This window comes from Heptranchias perlo, unplaced genomic scaffold (genome assembly GCF_035084215.1).
Source record: "Heptranchias perlo isolate sHepPer1 unplaced genomic scaffold, sHepPer1.hap1 HAP1_SCAFFOLD_384, whole genome shotgun sequence".
NCBI classification, from domain to species: Eukaryota; Metazoa; Chordata; class Chondrichthyes; order Hexanchiformes; family Hexanchidae; genus Heptranchias; species Heptranchias perlo.
In genome coordinates, this window is record NW_027139396.1 from 154811 (window position 1) to 172500 (window position 17690).

The following is a 17690-nucleotide window of genomic DNA, read 5'->3' on the forward strand; positions in this document are numbered from 1 at the left end:
CTACTGATGTTTGTGTAGAGCAGTTGGATCCAATTGCGGATTCCCTCCCCAAACCCCATTTTGGAGAGCACGTCCATCATGTACATGTGGGATATTCTGTCAAAGGCCTTCTCCTGGTCCAGGCTGATCAGGCAGGTGTTCACCCCCCTGTCCTGTACGTAGGCAATCGTATCCCTGAGTAGCGCCAGGCTGTCAGAGATCTTCCTGCCGGGTACGGCGCAGGTCTGATCGGGGTGGATCACCACCTCCAGGGCTGACTTGACCCGATTGGCGATGACCTTGGACAGAATTTTGTAGTCCACGTTAAGTAGTGAGATGGGTCGCCAATTTTTGATTTCTTCCCTCTCCCCCTTCTGTTTGTAGATGAGGGTGATGATGCCTTTCCTCATGGAGTCTGACATGCTGCCTGCCAGAAGCATACCCCCGTACACTTCCAGCAGGTCTGGGCCTATCCAGTCCCACAGAGCCGAGTACAACTCCATCGGTAAGCCGTCGCTTCCGGGAGTCTTACTCTTCTCGAAGGATCGGACGGCCTTTGTCAGTTCGTCCAGAGTTAGCGGGTGATCCAGACTCTCCCGCTTGCTGTCGTCTAGAACCTCCGTGATAGACGACAAGAAGGAGTGGGAGGCCGCGCTGTCTGTGGGCTTCGCGTCGTACAGTCCGGCATAAAAGGATTTGCAGATCCTCAGTATGTCGGGCTGCGAGGACGTGACCGAGCCGTTCTCTTCCTTCAGGCTGCTGATCACAGAGCTCTCTCTGTGCACCTTTTGGAAGAAGAAGCGCGAGCAAGTCTCGTCCTGCTCCACGGAGCGGACTCTGGACCGGAAGATGATCTTGGAGGCCTCGGAGGCAAAGAGCGAGGCTTGCTGGTCCTTCACCTCTCTGAGTTCCTCCCCGACATCGATCCCCATCGACTGCAGCAGGAGAAGATTCTGCATGCTTTTCTGGAGTCGGGACGTTTCCCTCTGCCTCTCTCTCGCCTTCTGAACACCTTTGAGGATGAAGAACCTCTTGATGTTCGCCTTGATGGCTTCCCACCAGTGCACTGGGGAATCAAAAAGGGGTTTTACGGTTCTCCAACCTTTGTAATCCCTCGTCAGTTCCTCAATGTTTCCCGGGGTCAACAGTTTCACGTTCAGCTTCCATGTCCCCCTGCCCGCTCTCTGATCGTCCTGTAGGTGACAGTCGGCCAGGAGGAGGCAGTGGTCAGAGAAGAACACCGGTGTGACCTTGGTGGATCTGACCTTGAGCTTCGGGGATACAAACAGGAAGTCTATCCTGGAACGGACGGACCCGTCTGGTCTGGACCAGGTGTATTGACGCGCCGCTCCGTCTGCAGGGTTGCTGAAGACGTCGCACAGCTTGGCGTCTTTCACCGCTTCCATCAGGAGTTTGGACGTGGCGTCCAGTTTGCTGTCGGCTCTGCCGGATCGTCCAGCCGCATCGATGATGCAGTTGAAGTCACCGCCGAGAATGACCGGCTTGGACGTCGCCAGCAGCAGTGGGAGCTGCTGGAAGACGGCCAGCCGCTCGTCCTTCAGAGCCGGGGCGTACACGTTGATCAGCCGGAGCGGAGCGTTTTTGTACTTTACGTCTGCTACGAGGAGACGGCCCCCCACCACCTCCTTTACTTCGGTGATGGTGAAGTTGCCCCCCCGCAGCAGAATCCCCAGGCCGGAGGCACGGTTATCGTTGCCTCCCGACCAGATAGACGGCCCGTGGGCCCAGCGCTGCGACCATTGCCTGTAATTGCTGAGATGCGGCAGGCCGCACTCCTGTAAGAACAGCAGGTCGCTCTTGACCTTGGCCAGGTAGTCCAAGGTCGACACACATCGCGTAGTGCTTTTAACGCTACGCACGTTAATGGATGCGACTTTCAGACCCATTTTAACAATTGTTTAAAGTCTCACCCGTCAGTCCGTTTGCTGTTTCCAGCTCTTGGCCGTGTTTCTGCATATAGGTGATCTGTGTAAAGTGTTCCACGATCCCTGAGCTGAGGTACGAGTTCTGTTCTGCCTCAGAGAGGGGGTCGTCGTTCCGCCGGGGTGACATCGGCGGCCTGGTGTCGGGTGAAGAGTCCGTGCGATCCTCGATCGGTTGGGGCTCCTCGTTGTCGCTTCTCCCGGTTTCCCGGAGCTGGTCTTCGCTCTCTGCGGTGCTGCTCCCGGTGTCTCGGAGCTGGTGTGCGCTGGGCACTACGATGCTGCCAGCTTCCCGGAGCTGGAGGGCACTGGAGGCGTTGTCGCTCCCAGTGTTCTGGAGATGGGGGGTGCCGATCGCATCGGGGTCACCTTGGGTATTTTGCCGCTTTGGGTGGGACGGCTGGCCACTTCGCTCCTGTCGTCCCTCCTCGTCAGACTCGGGGTAGTCGTTGCAGTCCGACTGCGACTCGAGTGCTCTTTTGGCCCCTGGTGTAGTGTCGGCAGGGGCTTGTTTCCTTTTCTCTGGCTTCTTCTTTTTGGTTTTATTGACCACCAGCTGCCATCCTCCCTCTGCTGCCTCCTCGTCCATGGACTCTGTCATCTGTTGGGGAGGCTCGGAGCTGGGTGTCGGGGTCTGGCAGTTTTCGGCTTGACCCTTTCCTCGTTCATTGTTTTCCTGGGCTAGGGTCTTCTTGGAGGAGGTCGCGGCCGGGCGCTGACTCTTGGCCTTCTTTGGGGCATCCTTGCTTGTTTCCCCCTCCTCCTCCGCTGTGTTGTTCTTGGCCGCCTGGGCGTAGCTGAGGTTGCGTTCGGGGCAGACCCTGTAGAGATGGCCTTCCAGCCCGCACAGGTTGCAGCGCTTGCTCTCCTTGCAGTCCTTAGTCTGGTGTCCTTCCTGCTTGCAGTTCTTGCAGATGGTTGCAGTGCAGGTGTTCGCCAAATGGCCGGATTTGCCGCAGGTGCGACAGACTCTGGGCTGCCCCACATACGTGATGTATCCTCGACTTCCTCCGATGGCGAAGCTGGAGGGAGGGTGGACGATGTTGCCGTGGGCGTCCAGTCTCAACGTTGCCGTGACTTCCCTCTTGCTGGTCCAGATCCCAAACTGGTCGGTGACGTCGACGCTGTTCTGCGCCCTGTCGACGTATCTGGCGAGGAACGTCAGCACATCGGCGACCGGGACGTGTGGGTTGTACATGTGTACAATCAGCTTGCGATTCCTCTGCGTTGGGAGGGTGAAAAGCGGCTCCGCAGTGAGCATGGCCAGCAGTCCGACGCTCCCCTTCTCCTTGAAGACTTGAAGAAGCTTCTGGCATCCAGCGACGGTCTTGAAGGTGACGTCAAAATGTCCGCTTCGAGGGAAATCCTGGAGGCAGAAGATGTCCGTCGCTTTGAATCCACAGCAGTCGAGTAGAACGCGCTTGACGAAAAGCTCCCGATCCACCGGCGAAACACATTCGACTGTCGTTACCGTCACCCTGACGGTGTTTGGCACACCATGGCCGACTGCCCGGGTGCCCTTCCCTGCCATTGCAGTGTTGATGTGGTCCTTATGCAAATTTAGGGGCGGAGCCAACACACAAACGACCAATCACAGCAAAGTCCGCACTTTGCGAGCGCACGAGGTCGCGGCCAGCGTTCCAGTCCGCTCAGATCCAAATAAGCCCGAAAAGGAACACACTTGATCTTAGCCAAAAGGCCGAGAAGCGATAACCGGTAAACTCCCGCTCCTGCTCCATTCTTCCTCGGACTCTCTCTTCTTCTTCAAAATGGTGTTGGGTGACTGAGCTTAGGTGTGAAGAGTGGCCGGCAAACTTTGAGCAACACAATATTTTTTACCAGAACATCTAACCAAGATGAAAAGCCATCTCCGTAACACCCCCCTTCCCTTTGGCTGAGGTAACACGATCACAGCTTTTGCATTTTCGGGTGCTTAATCAACGGGCGCGCAGGATCTCAATGGAGCGCAGAATCGGTCCTGCAGCTGCCAAGTAAAGTCTGGGGTTTGCTAAGGCTGGTTCCCGGCAATAAGTCGTAGGAGACAGGCAGGGTGGCATGGGAATAGACTGCAGCAGGCGTGGCGGGCAGGGCGGGGTGCATGTGCCCAACACCACCAACCCCCATCCACCCACCCATCCTTTTCCAATAGAGGCGGCCGTGCCTGCAGTCGCACGGAAATCCAACAGGGGGCAACCTCCAGCTTAGCTGTCGAGCGGGAAACGTGGTGAGGCCTCACCCTGAAATATAGGCCAAGTCCCCATGGACAGATACGGGAAGAAAAACACAATGGTGGCTGCTTACCTTGCTGAGCAGGAGTGAAAGTGGCGTCAGCGGCGTTGGCAACATGGCACAACGGCCGGGCGAGGAACAACGCGGAGCGAGCAACAACCTACGAAGGAAAGGAGAGCATGGTCAAGCAGCTGTAAAAAGTTTTCCTTCTTTTATAACAATATTGACTATAGTAATAACATATGGTTCAAAAAAGAAACAAAATCTGTTTTTTGTTTTTCGAATCTCCCCGAGGGGAGCTGCACCGATCCTGGAAGCACTGCGATACCAGGTCGATGCGCGGAGTGGACGGAGCAAGCTCTCGTTCCATCTCCCTGTTCCAAAAATCAATTTAATATTTGGTCCCCAGATAGGGGACGTATCAGATATTAAACTGATAAGAACAGAAACTACACTGGATCTTAGCCAAAAGGCCGAGAAGCGATAACCGGTAAACTCCCGCTCCTGCTCCATTCTTCCTCGGACTCTCTCTTCTTCTTCAAAATGGTGTTGGGTGACTGAGCTTAGGTGTGAAGAGTGGCCGGCAAACTTTGAGCAACACAATATTTTTTACCAGAACATCTAACCAAGATGAAAAGCCATCTCCGTAACACCCCCCTTCCCTTTGGCTGAGGTAACACGATCACAGCTTTTGCATTTTCGGGTGCTTAATCAACGGGCGCGCAGGATCTCAATGGAGCGCAGAATCGGTCCTGCAGCTGCCAAGTAAAGTCTGGGGTTTGCTAAGGCTGGTTCCCGGCAATAAGTCGTAGGAGACAGGCAGGGTGTCATGAGAATAGACTGCAGCAGGCGTGGCGGGCAGGGCGGGGTGCATGTGCCCAACACCACCAACCCCCATCCACCCACCCATCCTTTTCCAATGGAGGCGCCCGTGCCTGCAGTCGCACGGAAATCCAACAGGGGGCAACCTCCAGCTTAGCTGTCGAGCGGGAAACGTGGTGAGGCCTCACCCTGAAATATAGGCCAAGTCTCCATGGACAGATACGGGAAGAAAAACACAATGGTGGCTGCTTACCTTGCTGAGCAGGAGTGAAAGTGGCGTCAGCGGCGTTGGCAACATGGCACAACGGCCGGGCGAGGAACAACGCGGAGCGAGCAACAACCTACGAAGGAAAGGAGAGCATGGTCAAGCAGCTGTAAAAAGTTTTCCTTCTTTTATAACAATATTGACTACAGTAATAACATATGGCCCAAAAAAGAAACAAAATCTGTTTTTTGTTTTTCGAATCTCCCCGAGGGGAGCTGCACCGATCCTGGAAGCACTGCGATACCAGGTCGATGCGCGGAGTGAACGGAGCAAGCTCTCGTTCCATCTCCCTGTTCCAAAAATCAATTTAATATTTGGTCCCCAGATAGGGGACGTATCAGATATTAAACTGATAAGAACAGAAACTACACTGGATCTTAGCCAAAAGGCCGAGAAGCGATAACCGGTAAACTCCCGCTCCTGCTCCATTCTTCCTCGGACTCTCTCTTCTTCTTCAAAATGGTGTTGGGTGACTGAGCTTAGGTGTGAAGAGTGGCCGGCAAACTTTGAGCAACACAATATTTTTTACCAGAACATCTAACCAAGATGAAAAGCCATCTCCGTAACACCCCCCTTCCCTTTGGCTGAGGTAACACGATCACAGCTTTTGCATTTTCGGGTGCTTAATCAACGGGCGCGCAGGATCTCAATGGAGCGCAGAATCGGTCCTGCAGCTGCCAAGTAAAGTCTGGGGTTTGCTAAGGCTGGTTCCCGGCAATAAGTCGTAGGAGACAGGCAGGGTGTCATGAGAATAGACTGCAGCAGGCGTGGCGGGCAGGGCGGGGTGCATGTGCCCAACACCACCAACCCCCATCCACCCACCCATCCTTTTCCAATGGAGGCGCCCGTGCCTGCAGTCGCACGGAAATCCAACAGGGGGCAACCTCCAGCTTAGCTGTCGAGCGGGAAACGTGGTGAGGCCTCACCCTGAAATATAGGCCAAGTCTCCATGGACAGATACGGGAAGAAAAACACAATGGTGGCTGCTTACCTTGCTGAGCAGGAGTGAAAGTGGCGTCAGCGGCGTTGGCAACATGGCACAACGGCCGGGCGAGGAACAACGCGGAGCGAGCAACAACCTACGAAGGAAAGGAGAGCATGGTCAAGCAGCTGTAAAAAGTTTTCCTTCTTTTATAACAATATTGACTACAGTAATAACATATGGCCCAAAAAAGAAACAAAATCTGTTTTTTGTTTTTCGAATCTCCCCGAGGGGAGCTGCACCGATCCTGGAAGCACTGCGATACCAGGTCGATGCGCGGAGTGAACGGAGCAAGCTCTCGTTCCATCTCCCTGTTCCAAAAATCAATTTAATATTTGGTCCCCAGATAGGGGACGTATCAGATATTAAACTGATTTTTTTTTTTTTCCAAAAAATATACTTTATTCATAAAAATTTGCAGCAGTACATACAAAACAGTTGTCATATCACTTTCCAAACGTACACAATACAGATTATACAATTTGCAGGTTACGTTAAGTGCAGTACAATGAGAACATTGGACATCATTACAGTTCATGACACTCTCGGGTGTCCCATTGCATCATACTCAACACAGATTATTGATTACAGATTCATTTCTGGTCCATTTCAGATTCATTACAGTTACATTACAGCAATTTGAATTTTACATTCTGCCCGAGGGGGTTTTTCCCTGATTGCAGCCCCTCGGTTTACAATGTCGGGAAGGCTCTAAACGGTTGCCTTTCCCCACAGGGCCTTTGCGGCGGCCGCACCCATCCTCAGTGCGTCCCTCAGCACGTAGTCCTGGACCTTGGAATGTGCCAGTCTGCAACACTCGGTCGAGGACAGCTCCTTGTGCTGGAAGACCAGCAAGTTTCGGGCAGACCAAAGGGCGTCTTTCACCGAGTTGATGGTCTTCCAGCAGCAGCCGATGTCCGTCTCAGTGTGCGTCCCCGGGAACAGCCCGTAGAGCACAGAAACCTGTGTTACGGAACTGCTCGGGACGAACCTGGACAGATACCACTGCATCTCTCTCCAGACCTTCTTTGCAAAGGCACATTCCATAAGGAGATGGGTGACGGTCTCGTCTCCACCGCAGCCTCCTCTGGGACAGCGCGCGGTGGCGCTGAGAGCCCGGGAGTGCATGAAGGATCTGACGGGAAGGGCCCTTCTCACCACCAGCCAAGCTAGGTCTTGGTGCTTGTTTGAGAGCTCTGGCGATGAGGCGTTCTGCCAAATGACATTGACAGTCTGCTCGGGGAACCAACCGACAGGATCCACCATCTCCTTTTCCCGCAGGGTCTCGAGGACGTTACGTGCGGACCACTTGCTGATCGCCTTGTGGTCAAAGGTGTTTTCCTGCACAAACCTTTCCACGCAGGACAGGTGGGGCGGAACGGTCCAACTGGACGGAGCGTTCCGTGGCAGCGTGGCCAGGCCCATCCTTCTCAACACCGGGGACAGGTAGAACCTCAGCACGTAGTGACACTTTGTGTTTGCGTACTGAGGGTCTATGCACAGCTTGATGCAGCCGCACACAAAGGTGGCCATCAGGATGAGGGCCACGTTGGGCACGCCTTTCCCCCCTTTCTCTGGAGATTTGTACATCGTGACCCTGCGGACACGGTCCATTTTTGATCTCCAGACAAAGTGGAAGATGGCTCGGGTGACTGTCGCGGCGCAGGAGCGAGGTATGGGCCAGACCTGCGCCACGTACAGCAACACCGAGAGCACCTCGCACCTGATGACCAGGTTCTTGCCCACGATCGAGAGGGATCGTTGATCCCACAGTCCCAGTTTCTGCTTAACCTTGGAGATACGCTCCTCCCAGTTTTTGGTGCACGCCCCGGCCCCCCCGAACCAGATCCCCAGCACCTTCAGGTAATCCGACCTGACGGTGAAGGGGACAAAGGATCGGTCGGTCCAGTTCCCAAAGAACATGGCCTCGCTCTTGCTATGATTTACCCTGGCCCCCGAGGCCAGTTCGAACTGGTCGCAGATGCTCATCAATCTGCGGACCGACAGCTGATCCGAGCAAAAGACGGCGACGTCATCCATGTACAGGGAGGCCTTGACCTGAGTGCCTCCGCTGCCTGGGATCGTCACCCCTCTTATGCCCGCATCCCTCCTGATGGACTCGGCAAAGGGTTCGATGCAACACACGAACAAGACGGAGGAGAGAGGACAGCCCTGCCTGACTCCAGATTTGATCGGAAAGCTTTCTGATTCCCACCCGTTGATTGAAACTGCGCTACTGATGTTTGTGTAGAGCAGTTGGATCCAATTTCGGATTCCCTCCCCAAACCCCATTTTGGAGAGCACGTCCATCATGTACGTGTGGGATATTCTGTCAAAGGCCTTCTCCTGGTCCAGGCTAATCAGGCAGGTGTTCACCCCCCTGTCCTGTACGTAGGCAATCGTATCCCTGAGTAGCGCCAGGCTGTCAGAGATCTTCCTGCCGGGTACGGCGCAGGTCTGATCGGGGTGGATCACCACCTCCAGGGCTGACTTGACCCGATTGGCGATGACCTTGGACAGAATTTTGTAGTCCACGTTAAGTAGTGAGATGGGTCGCCAATTTTTGATTTCTTCCCTCTCCCCCTTCTGTTTGTAGATGAGGGTGATGATGCCTTTCCTCATGGAGTCTGACATGCTGCCTGCCAGAAGCATACCCCCGTACACTTCCAGCAGGTCTGGGCCTATCCAGTCCCACAGAGCCGAGTACAACTCCATCGTTAAGCCGTCGCTTCCGGGAGTCTTACTCTTCTCGAAGGATCGGACGGCCTTTGTCAGTTCGTCCAGAGTTAGCGGGTGATCCAGACTCTCCCGCTTGCTGTCGTCTAGAACCTCCGTGATAGACGACAAGAAGGAGTGGGAGGCCGCGCTGTCTGTGGGCTTCGCGTCGTACAGTCCGGCATAAAAGGATTTGCAGATCCTCAGTATGTCGGGCTGCGAGGACGTGACCGAGCCGTTCTCTTCCTTCAGGCTGCTGATCACAGAGCTCTCTCTGTGCACCTTTTGGAAGAAGAAGCGCGAGCAAGTCTCGTCCTGCTCCACGGAGCGGACTCTGGACCGGAAGATGATCTTGGAGGCCTCGGAGGCAAAGAGCGAGGCTTGCTGGTCCTTCACCTCTCTGAGTTCCTCCCCGACATCGATCCCCATCGACTGCAGCAGGAGAAGATTCTGCATGCTTTTCTGGAGTCGGGACGTTTCCCTCTGCCTCTCTCTCGCCTTCTGAACACCTTTGAGGATGAAGAACCTCTTGATGTTCGCCTTGATGGCTTCCCACCAGTGCACTGGGGAATCAAAAAGGGGTTTTACGGTTCTCCAACCTTTGTAATCCCTCGTCAGTTCCTCAATGTTTCCCGGGGTCAACAGTTTCACGTTCAGCTTCCATGTCCCCCTGCCCGCTCTCTGATCGTCCTGTAGGTGACAGTCGGCCAGGAGGAGGCAGTGGTCAGAGAAGAACACCGGTGTGACCTTGGTGGATCTGACCTTGAGCTTCGGGGATACAAACAGGAAGTCTATCCTGGAACGGACGGACCCGTCTGGTCTGGACCAGGTGTATTGACGCGCCGCTCCGTCTGCAGGGTTGCTGAAGACGTCGCACAGCTTGGCGTCTTTCACCGCTTCCATCAGGAGTTTGGACGTGGCGTCCAGTTTGCTGTCGGCTCTGCCGGATCGTCCAGCCGCATCGATGATGCAGTTGAAGTCACCGCCGAGAATGACCGGCTTGGACGTCGCCAGCAGCAGTGGGAGCTGCTGGAAGACGGCCAGCCGCTCGTCCTTCAGAGCCGGGGCGTACACGTTGATCAGCCGGAGCGGAGCGTTTTTGTACTTTACGTCTGCTACGAGGAGACGGCCCCCCACCACCTCCTTTACTTCGGTGATGGTGAAGTTGCCCCCCCGCAGCAGAATCCCCAGGCCGGAGGCACGGTTATCGTTGCCTCCCGACCAGATAGACGGCCCGTGGGCCCAGCGCTGCGACCATTGCCTGTAATTGCTGAGATGCGGCAGGCCGCACTCCTGTAAGAACAGCAGGTCGCTCTTGACCTTGGCCAGGTAGTCCAAGGTCGACACACATCGCGTAGTGCTTTTAACGCTACGCACGTTAATGGATGCGACTTTCAGACCCATTTTAACAATTGTTTAAAGTCTCACCCGTCAGTCCGTTTGCTGTTTCCAGCTCTTGGCCGTGTTTCTGCATATAGGTGATCTGTGTAAAGTGTTCCACGATCCCTGAGCTGAGGTACGAGTTCTGTTCTGCCTCAGAGAGGGGGTCGTCGTTCCGCCGGGGTGACATCGGCGGCCTGGTGTCGGGTGAAGAGTCCGTGCGATCCTCGATCGGTTGGGGCTCCTCGTTGTCGCTTCTCCCGGTTTCCCGGAGCTGGTCTTCGCTCTCTGCGGTGCTGCTCCCGGTGTCTCGGAGCTGGTGTGCGCTGGGCACTACGATGCTGCCAGCTTCCCGGAGCTGGAGGGCACTGGAGGCGTTGTCGCTCCCAGTGTTCTGGAGATGGGGGGTGCCGATCGCATCGGGGTCACCTTGGGTATTTTGCCGCTTTGGGTGGGACGGCTGGCCACTTCGCTCCTGTCGTCCCTCCTCGTCAGACTCGGGGTAGTCGTTGCAGTCCGACTGCGACTCGAGTGCTCTTTTGGCCCCTGGTGTAGTGTCGGCAGGGGCTTGTTTCCTTTTCTCTGGCTTCTTCTTTTTGGTTTTATTGACCACCAGCTGCCATCCTCCCTCTGCTGCCTCCTCGTCCATGGACTCTGTCATCTGTTGGGGAGGCTCGGAGCTGGGTGTCGGGGTCTGGCAGTTTTCGGCTTGACCCTTTCCTCGTTCATTGTTTTCCTGGGCTAGGGTCTTCTTGGAGGAGGTCGCGGCCGGGCGCTGACTCTTGGCCTTCTTTGGGGCATCCTTGCTTGTTTCCCCCTCCTCCTCCGCTGTGTTGTTCTTGGCCGCCTGGGCGTAGCTGAGGTTGCGTTCGGGGCAGACCCTGTAGAGATGGCCTTCCAGCCCGCACAGGTTGCAGCGCTTGCTCTCCTTGCAGTCCTTAGTCTGGTGTCCTTCCTGCTTGCAGTTCTTGCAGATGGTTGCAGTGCAGGTGTTCGCCAAATGGCCGGATTTGCCGCAGGTGCGACAGACTCTGGGCTGCCCCACATACGTGATGTATCCTCGACTTCCTCCGATGGCGAAGCTGGAGGGAGGGTGGACGATGTTGCCGTGGGCGTCCAGTCTCAACGTTGCCGTGACTTCCCTCTTGCTGGTCCAGATCCCAAACTGGTCGGTGACGTCGACGCTGTTCTGCGCCCTGTCGACGTATCTGGCGAGGAACGTCAGCACATCGGCGACCGGGACGTGTGGGTTGTACATGTGTACAATCAGCTTGCGATTCCTCTGCGTTGGGAGGGTGAAAAGCGGCTCCGCAGTGAGCATGGCCAGCAGTCCGACGCTCCCCTTCTCCTTGAAGACTTGAAGAAGCTTCTGGCATCCAGCGACGGTCTTGAAGGTGACGTCAAAATGTCCGCTTCGAGGGAAATCCTGGAGGCAGAAGATGTCCGTCGCTTTGAATCCACAGCAGTCGAGCAGAACGCGCTTGACGAAAAGCTCCCGATCCACCGGCGAAACACATTCGACTGTCGTTACCGTCACCCTGACGGTGTTTGGCACACCATGGCCGACTGCCCGGGTGCCCTTCCCTGCCATTGCAGTGTTGGTGTGGTCCTTATGCAAATTTAGGGGCGGAGCCAGCACACAAACGACCAATCACAGCAAAGTCCGCACTTTGCGAGCGCACGAGGTCGCGGCCAGCGTTCCAGTCCGCTCAGATCCAAATAAGCCCGAAAAGGAACACACTTGATCTTAGCCAAAAGGCCGAGAAGCGATACCGCGCTCGATGCGAATTGATCTCGGGTCCTGTTTGCCCTCCCTCTTTGTTCTCTGGCTGCCGGTGTTGAAAGCAGTCTCGAAGCACTGCCGTTCTCTCCTACTCTGGCCACATTTTTTGCCACCGTTTCTAATTGCAACAGTGGATGAGTTTAAAGAAGTTGCCGTTTTTTCCTTTCTTGCCAGGATTGCTTGACAGATTGGTAAATTTGCCAGTAGGCCACCAATCAGATGGGGGAGGGTTGTGTCTCAACGGACCTCCGTCAGTCAGTCTCAGTCACTAACGAACTGCCGTGGAAGGAAACCTCTTTGAGTAAAACTAGTGACGTGACGTGTCTCACAATGAGCGAGCGAGTGAGATTGCAACGGCCAATTGAGAAAGAGGTGAGGTGCTGACAATCAGCAGCTCGTGTTGAAACATTCATTCCACGGCAGGCAAGACCAATCAAAAAAAATACTGCAGATGCTGGCTCGGCTCGGCTCGGCTGGCTGGCTGGCTGGCTGGCTGGCTGGCTGGAAATGGGAAATAAAAACACAAGGCGTGTTAAAGGCTGGTTAAACTGTCGAAAGAAACAAGGCGTTAATGTTTCAGAAGTGCCTATTGAAAGACGTCTCTCAAGCTGCTCCCTGACTGGGCCCTGTCCATTGTCACGTTAATCCCAGGGCGGGGCGGGACTGCTTTGACCAGGAGACCTGTTTTCTGGGACGCAGGTGTGAGATTCCAGGGGACCTGCTTTGTGCTGATTTCCCTGCCTCCCTCCCTCCCCCCAGGACTTCCTTCTGAACACCTTTGTCGTTTGAGCGAGGGCCAAAAGCCTGCCTGTGAAAGGGAAGGATCAGCCGGTCAGCCCCCTGCTGGTCGCTGCTGCCAGTGCAGCAGGCGTGCGTGTGTCCTCGGCCTCGTGTCCAGGTCCCTCAGGGACTTGAGGCAACTCTCCCCGGTGGTCTCGTGGTCAGGACCGGGCTTCGAATCCCAGTCGGGGGGGGGATGACTTTCTGCTGCAGATTAATTGGCACCTCTGAAAGAAAGTCTCCCCTCCTGAGCGTAAAGCTCCACCCTCACCACCACCACCACCGCCTTTTCCTCCCCTTGACAGACAGACAGACAGACAGTCAGTCCAGTTCGGGAGCGCAGCTTTCATTTGGAAGCAGACCCTGCTTGTTTAAAGTCAACGACGCCAAGTTATTTTGCACTTTGAATTATATCGCTCCGTGCGAGCGGCACTCAGCCTTGGAGAAGAAAAAAATACCACTGAGCTGAGAAAGTTCTTTTTAAAAAGGTTTCCTTCCACAGCAGCTCTGAGTGAGAGAGAGAGAGAGATATCAGCTTTATTCTCAGTAATAATACACACACACACACACACACACACACAGAGACACTGGGAAAGAGCTGATTTTCCTTTTGAATATCTCCCCACGGGGAGCTGCACCGTTCCCAGAGACACTGCAATACTGGGTCGATGCGTGGAGTGGACGGAGCAAGCCCCTATTCCATCTCCCTGTTCTAAAAATCAATTAAAAATAATAATAAATAATATGTGTGTGTGTGTGTGTGTGTGTGTGTGTGTGTGTGTGTCGGTGTCAGTATCAGTCAGTCAGTCAGTGTCTCTCTCTCTCTCTCTCTCTCTCTCACTCAGAGCTGCTGTGGAAGGAAACTTTTTTAAAAAGAACTTGCTTATTGAAAGAAAGATGTGTCTCAAGCTGCCGGGCCCTGTCCATTGTCATGTCAATGGCAGGGCTGCTTTCACCAGGAACCCGGTTTTGTGGGTCAGAGGTTCCAGGGGACCTGTTTTGTGCGGACTTCCCTGTGTCCGTCCCTCCCTGCCTGCCTTCCCCCCAAGACTTCCTTCTGAACAGCTTTGTCGTTTAAAATAATAATAAATAATATGTGTGTGTGTGTGTGTGTGTGTGTGTGTCGGTGTCAGTCAGTGAGTCAGTGTCTCTCTCTCTCCTCTCTCTCTCTCACACTCAGAGCTGCTGTGGAAGGAAACTTTTTTAAAAAGAACTTGCTTATTGAAAGAAAGATGTGTCTCAAGCTGTCGGGCCCTGTCCATTGTCATGTCAATGGCAGGACTGCTTTCACCAGGAACCCGGTTTTCTGGGTCAGAGGTTCCAGGGGACCTGTTTTGTGCGGACTTCCCTGTGTCCGTCCCTCCCTGCCTGCCTTCCCCCCAGGACTTCCTTCTGAACACCTTTGTCGTTTGAGCGAGGGCCAAAAGCCTGCCTGTGAAAGGGAAGGATCAGCCGGTCAGCCCCCTGTTGGTCGCTGCTGCCAGTGCAGCAGGCGTGCGTGTGTATTCGGCCTCGTGTCCAGGTCCCTCAGGGACTTGAGGCAACTCTCCCCGGTGGTCTTGTGGTCAGGACCGGGCTTCGAATCCCGGTCGGGGGGGATGACTTTCTGCTGCAGATTAATTGGCACCTCTGAAAGAAAGTCTCCCCTCCTGAGCGTAAAGCTCCACCCTCACCACCACCACCGCCGCCTTTTCCACCCCTTGACAAACGGACAGACAGACAGACAGACAGTCAGTCAGTCCAGTTCGGGAGCGCAGCTTTCATTTGGAAGCAGACCCTGCTTGTTTCAAGTCAACGACGCCAAGTTATTTTGCACTTTGAATTATATCGCTACGTGCGAGCGGCACTCAGCCTTGGAGAAGAAAAAAATACCACTGAGCTGAGAAAGTTCTTTTTAAAACGGTTTCCTTCCACAGCAGCTCTGAGTGAGAGAGAGAGAGAGAGAGAGAGATATCAGCTTTATTCTCAGTAATAATACACACACACACACACACACACACACACACTGGGAAAGAGCTGTTTTTCCTTTTGAATATCTCCCCACAGGGAGCTGCACCGTTCCCAGAAACACTGCAATACTGGGTCGATGCGTGGAGTGGACGGAGCAAGCCCCTATTCCATCTCCCTGTTCTAAAAATCAATTAAAAATAATAATAAATAATATGTGTGTGTGTGTGTGTGTGTGTGTGTGTGTGTCGGTGTCAGTATCAGTCAGTCAGTCAGTGTCTCTCTCTCTCTCTCACTCAGAGCTGCTGTGGAAGGAAACTTTTTTAAAAAGAACTTGCTTATTGAAAGAAAGATGTGCCTCAAGCTGCCGGGCCCTGTCCATTGTCATGTCAATGGCAGGACTGCTTTCACCAGGAACCCGGTTTTGTGGGTCAGAGGTTCCAGGGGACCTGTTTTGTGCGGACTTCCCTGTGTCCGTCCCTCCCTGCCTGCCTTCCCCCCAGGACTTCCTGCTGAACACCTTTGTCGTTTGAGTGAGGGCCAAAAGCCTGCCTGTGAAAGGGAAGGATCAGCCGGTCAGCCCCCTGTTGGTCGCTGCTGCCAGTGCAGCAGGCGTGCGTGTGTATTCGGCCTCGTGTCCAGGTCCCTCAGGGACTTGAGGCAACTCTCCCCGGTGGTCTCGTGGTCAGGACCGGGCTTCGAATCCCGGTCGGGGGGGATGGCTTTCTGCTGCAGATTAATTGGCACCTCTGAAAGAAAGTCTCCCCTCCTGAGCGTAAAGCTCCACCCTCACCACCACCGCCGCCTTTTCCACCCCTTGACAAACAGACAGACAGACAGACAGACAGACAGACAGTCAGTCCAGTTCGGGAGCGCAGCTTTCATTTGGAAGCAGACTCTGCTTGTTTAAAGTCAACGACGCCAAGTTATTTTGCACTTTGAATTATATCGCTACGTGCGAGCGGCACTCAGCCTTGGAGAAGAAAAAAATACCACTGAGCTGAGAAAGTTCTTTTTAAAACGGTTTCCTTCCACAGCAGCTCTGAGTGAGAGAGAGAGAGAGAGAGAGATATATCAGCTTTATTCTCAGTAATAATACACACACACACACACACACACACACACAGAGACACTGGGAAAGAGCTGTTTTTCCTTTTGAATATCTCCCCACAGGGAGCTGCACCGTTCCCAGAAACACTGCAATACTGGGTCGATGCGTGGAGTGGACAGAGCAAGCCCCTTTTCCATCTCCCTGTTCTAAAAATCAATTTAAAATAATAATAAATAATATGTGTGTGTGTGTGTGTGTGTGTCGGTGTCAGTATCAGTCAGTGAGTCAGTGTCTCTCTCTCTCTCTCCCTCACACTCAGAGCTGCTGTGGAAGGAAACTTTTTTAAAAAGAACTTGCATATTGAAAGAAAGATGTGTCTCAAGCTGCCGGGCCCTGTCCATTGTCATGTCAATGGCAGGACTGCTTTCACCAGGAACCCGTTTTTCTGGGTCAGAGGTTCCAGGGGACCTGTTTTGTGCGGACTTCCCTGTGTCCGTCCCTCCCTGCCTGCCTTCCCCCCAGGACTTCCTTCTGAACACCTTTGTCGTTTGAGCGAGGGCCAAAAGCCTGCCTGTGAAAGGGAAGGATCAGCCGGTCAGCCCCCTGCTGGTCGCTGCTGCCAGTGCAGCAGGCGTGCGTGTGTCCTCGGCCTCGTGTCCAGGTCCCTCAGGGACTTGAGGCAGCTCTCCCCGGTGGTCTCGTGGTCAGGACCGGGCTTCGAATCCCAGTCGGGGGGGGATGACTTTCTGCTGCAGATTAATTGGCATGAAGGAAAGTCTCCCCTCCTGAGCGTAAAGCTCCACCCTCACCACCACCACCGCCTTTTCCTCCCCTTGACAAACGGACAGACAGACAGTCAGACAGTCAGTCCAGTTCGGGAGCGCAGCTTTCATTAAGCAATGGCATTTGTGACAACTCATCGTCTGACAGGTTGATGATTTCCCCACACGCCTCCTGCCGAATAAAAGGCTCACCCTCCCGGACACTACCCCCAGAATCACCCACCCCGCCCCCCCGGGGTGAATATTAAGCCCGAGAACACCGACTATAACCAACCGCAGTGAAAAGTTGAAGTGGCAACTCATTAACCAGATTTATTTTGGGCAACTCATTAACCAGATTTTTTGTTCATTTGGTTTATGAGTTGCCAAGTGTAAATCTGGTTAATGAGTTGCCACTTCAACTTTTCACTGCGGTTGGTTACAGTCGGTGTTCTCGGGCTTAATATTCACCCCAGGGGGGGTGTATAGCGGGCGATGGCCGGTGTGGAGTGCGTTTTTTGGGGGTTGATTTTCACTTTGCCTCGCTGGTGGAATTTGTGGGAGGCAGGCAAGGGGATTGGTGTGGGCTGGTGGGCGGCAAGGGAGATGCTTGCTTCGGGGTGTTATCCTCACTTTGGTCCGCTGGTGAGAGTAGGCAGCGGCAGGCTGGCAGGCAGGCAAGTGTGATGTAGTGTGGGGTGCAGTGCAGTGCAGTGCAGTGCGGTGCTGCCCTGTCGTTTATGAAAGGTTGTAATGACACTGCTTTGCAGCTGACCATGTCCACTGATTTGTGATGCCCGTATGGAGGCTGATATCTCAGGAAGGCCGAGGCCGATTTCCTCCGGGGACGGCTCGTCGCGTGCGGCAGGACGAGGCGCAGCGGACGGTACCGAGCGCTCGGAGGTGCGGCGCTGCCCGCCGGAGGTACAGCGAAAGGCTGCAAACCGCTTTCCGCCTGCTAACTCGGCGGCCGTCAGACCGACCGACTCCGCTTTACCACCGGAGCTAGAGTCGGGCAAGGGGCACCGAAGGGTACCGGAAGGATCGCGTTCG

General features: G+C 54.5%; 2 non-coding genes and 4 pseudogenes across 2 annotated transcripts; all 6 read right to left on the bottom strand.

Annotated features, from left to right (window-relative positions):
• Positions 1–4445: 4445 nt before the first annotated feature.
• Positions 4446–4636, bottom strand: LOC137311802 (U2 spliceosomal RNA). Its single transcript, XR_010960557.1, has one exon. It is a non-coding gene; the product is annotated as a U2 spliceosomal RNA (small nuclear RNA).
• An 812-nt stretch (positions 4637–5448) lies between these two features.
• On the bottom strand, positions 5449–5639 carry LOC137311816 (U2 spliceosomal RNA). The gene has a single exon (XR_010960571.1). It is a non-coding gene; the product is annotated as a U2 spliceosomal RNA (small nuclear RNA).
• An 812-nt stretch (positions 5640–6451) lies between these two features.
• On the bottom strand, positions 6452–6618 carry LOC137311867 (U2 spliceosomal RNA; annotated as a pseudogene).
• A 6887-nt stretch (positions 6619–13505) lies between these two features.
• Positions 13506–13622, bottom strand: LOC137311875 (U2 spliceosomal RNA; annotated as a pseudogene).
• A 1301-nt stretch (positions 13623–14923) lies between these two features.
• On the bottom strand, positions 14924–15040 carry LOC137311879 (U2 spliceosomal RNA; annotated as a pseudogene).
• A 957-nt stretch (positions 15041–15997) lies between these two features.
• LOC137311868 (U2 spliceosomal RNA) lies at positions 15998–16114 on the bottom strand (annotated as a pseudogene).
• Between the last annotated feature and the right edge of the window lie 1576 nt (positions 16115–17690).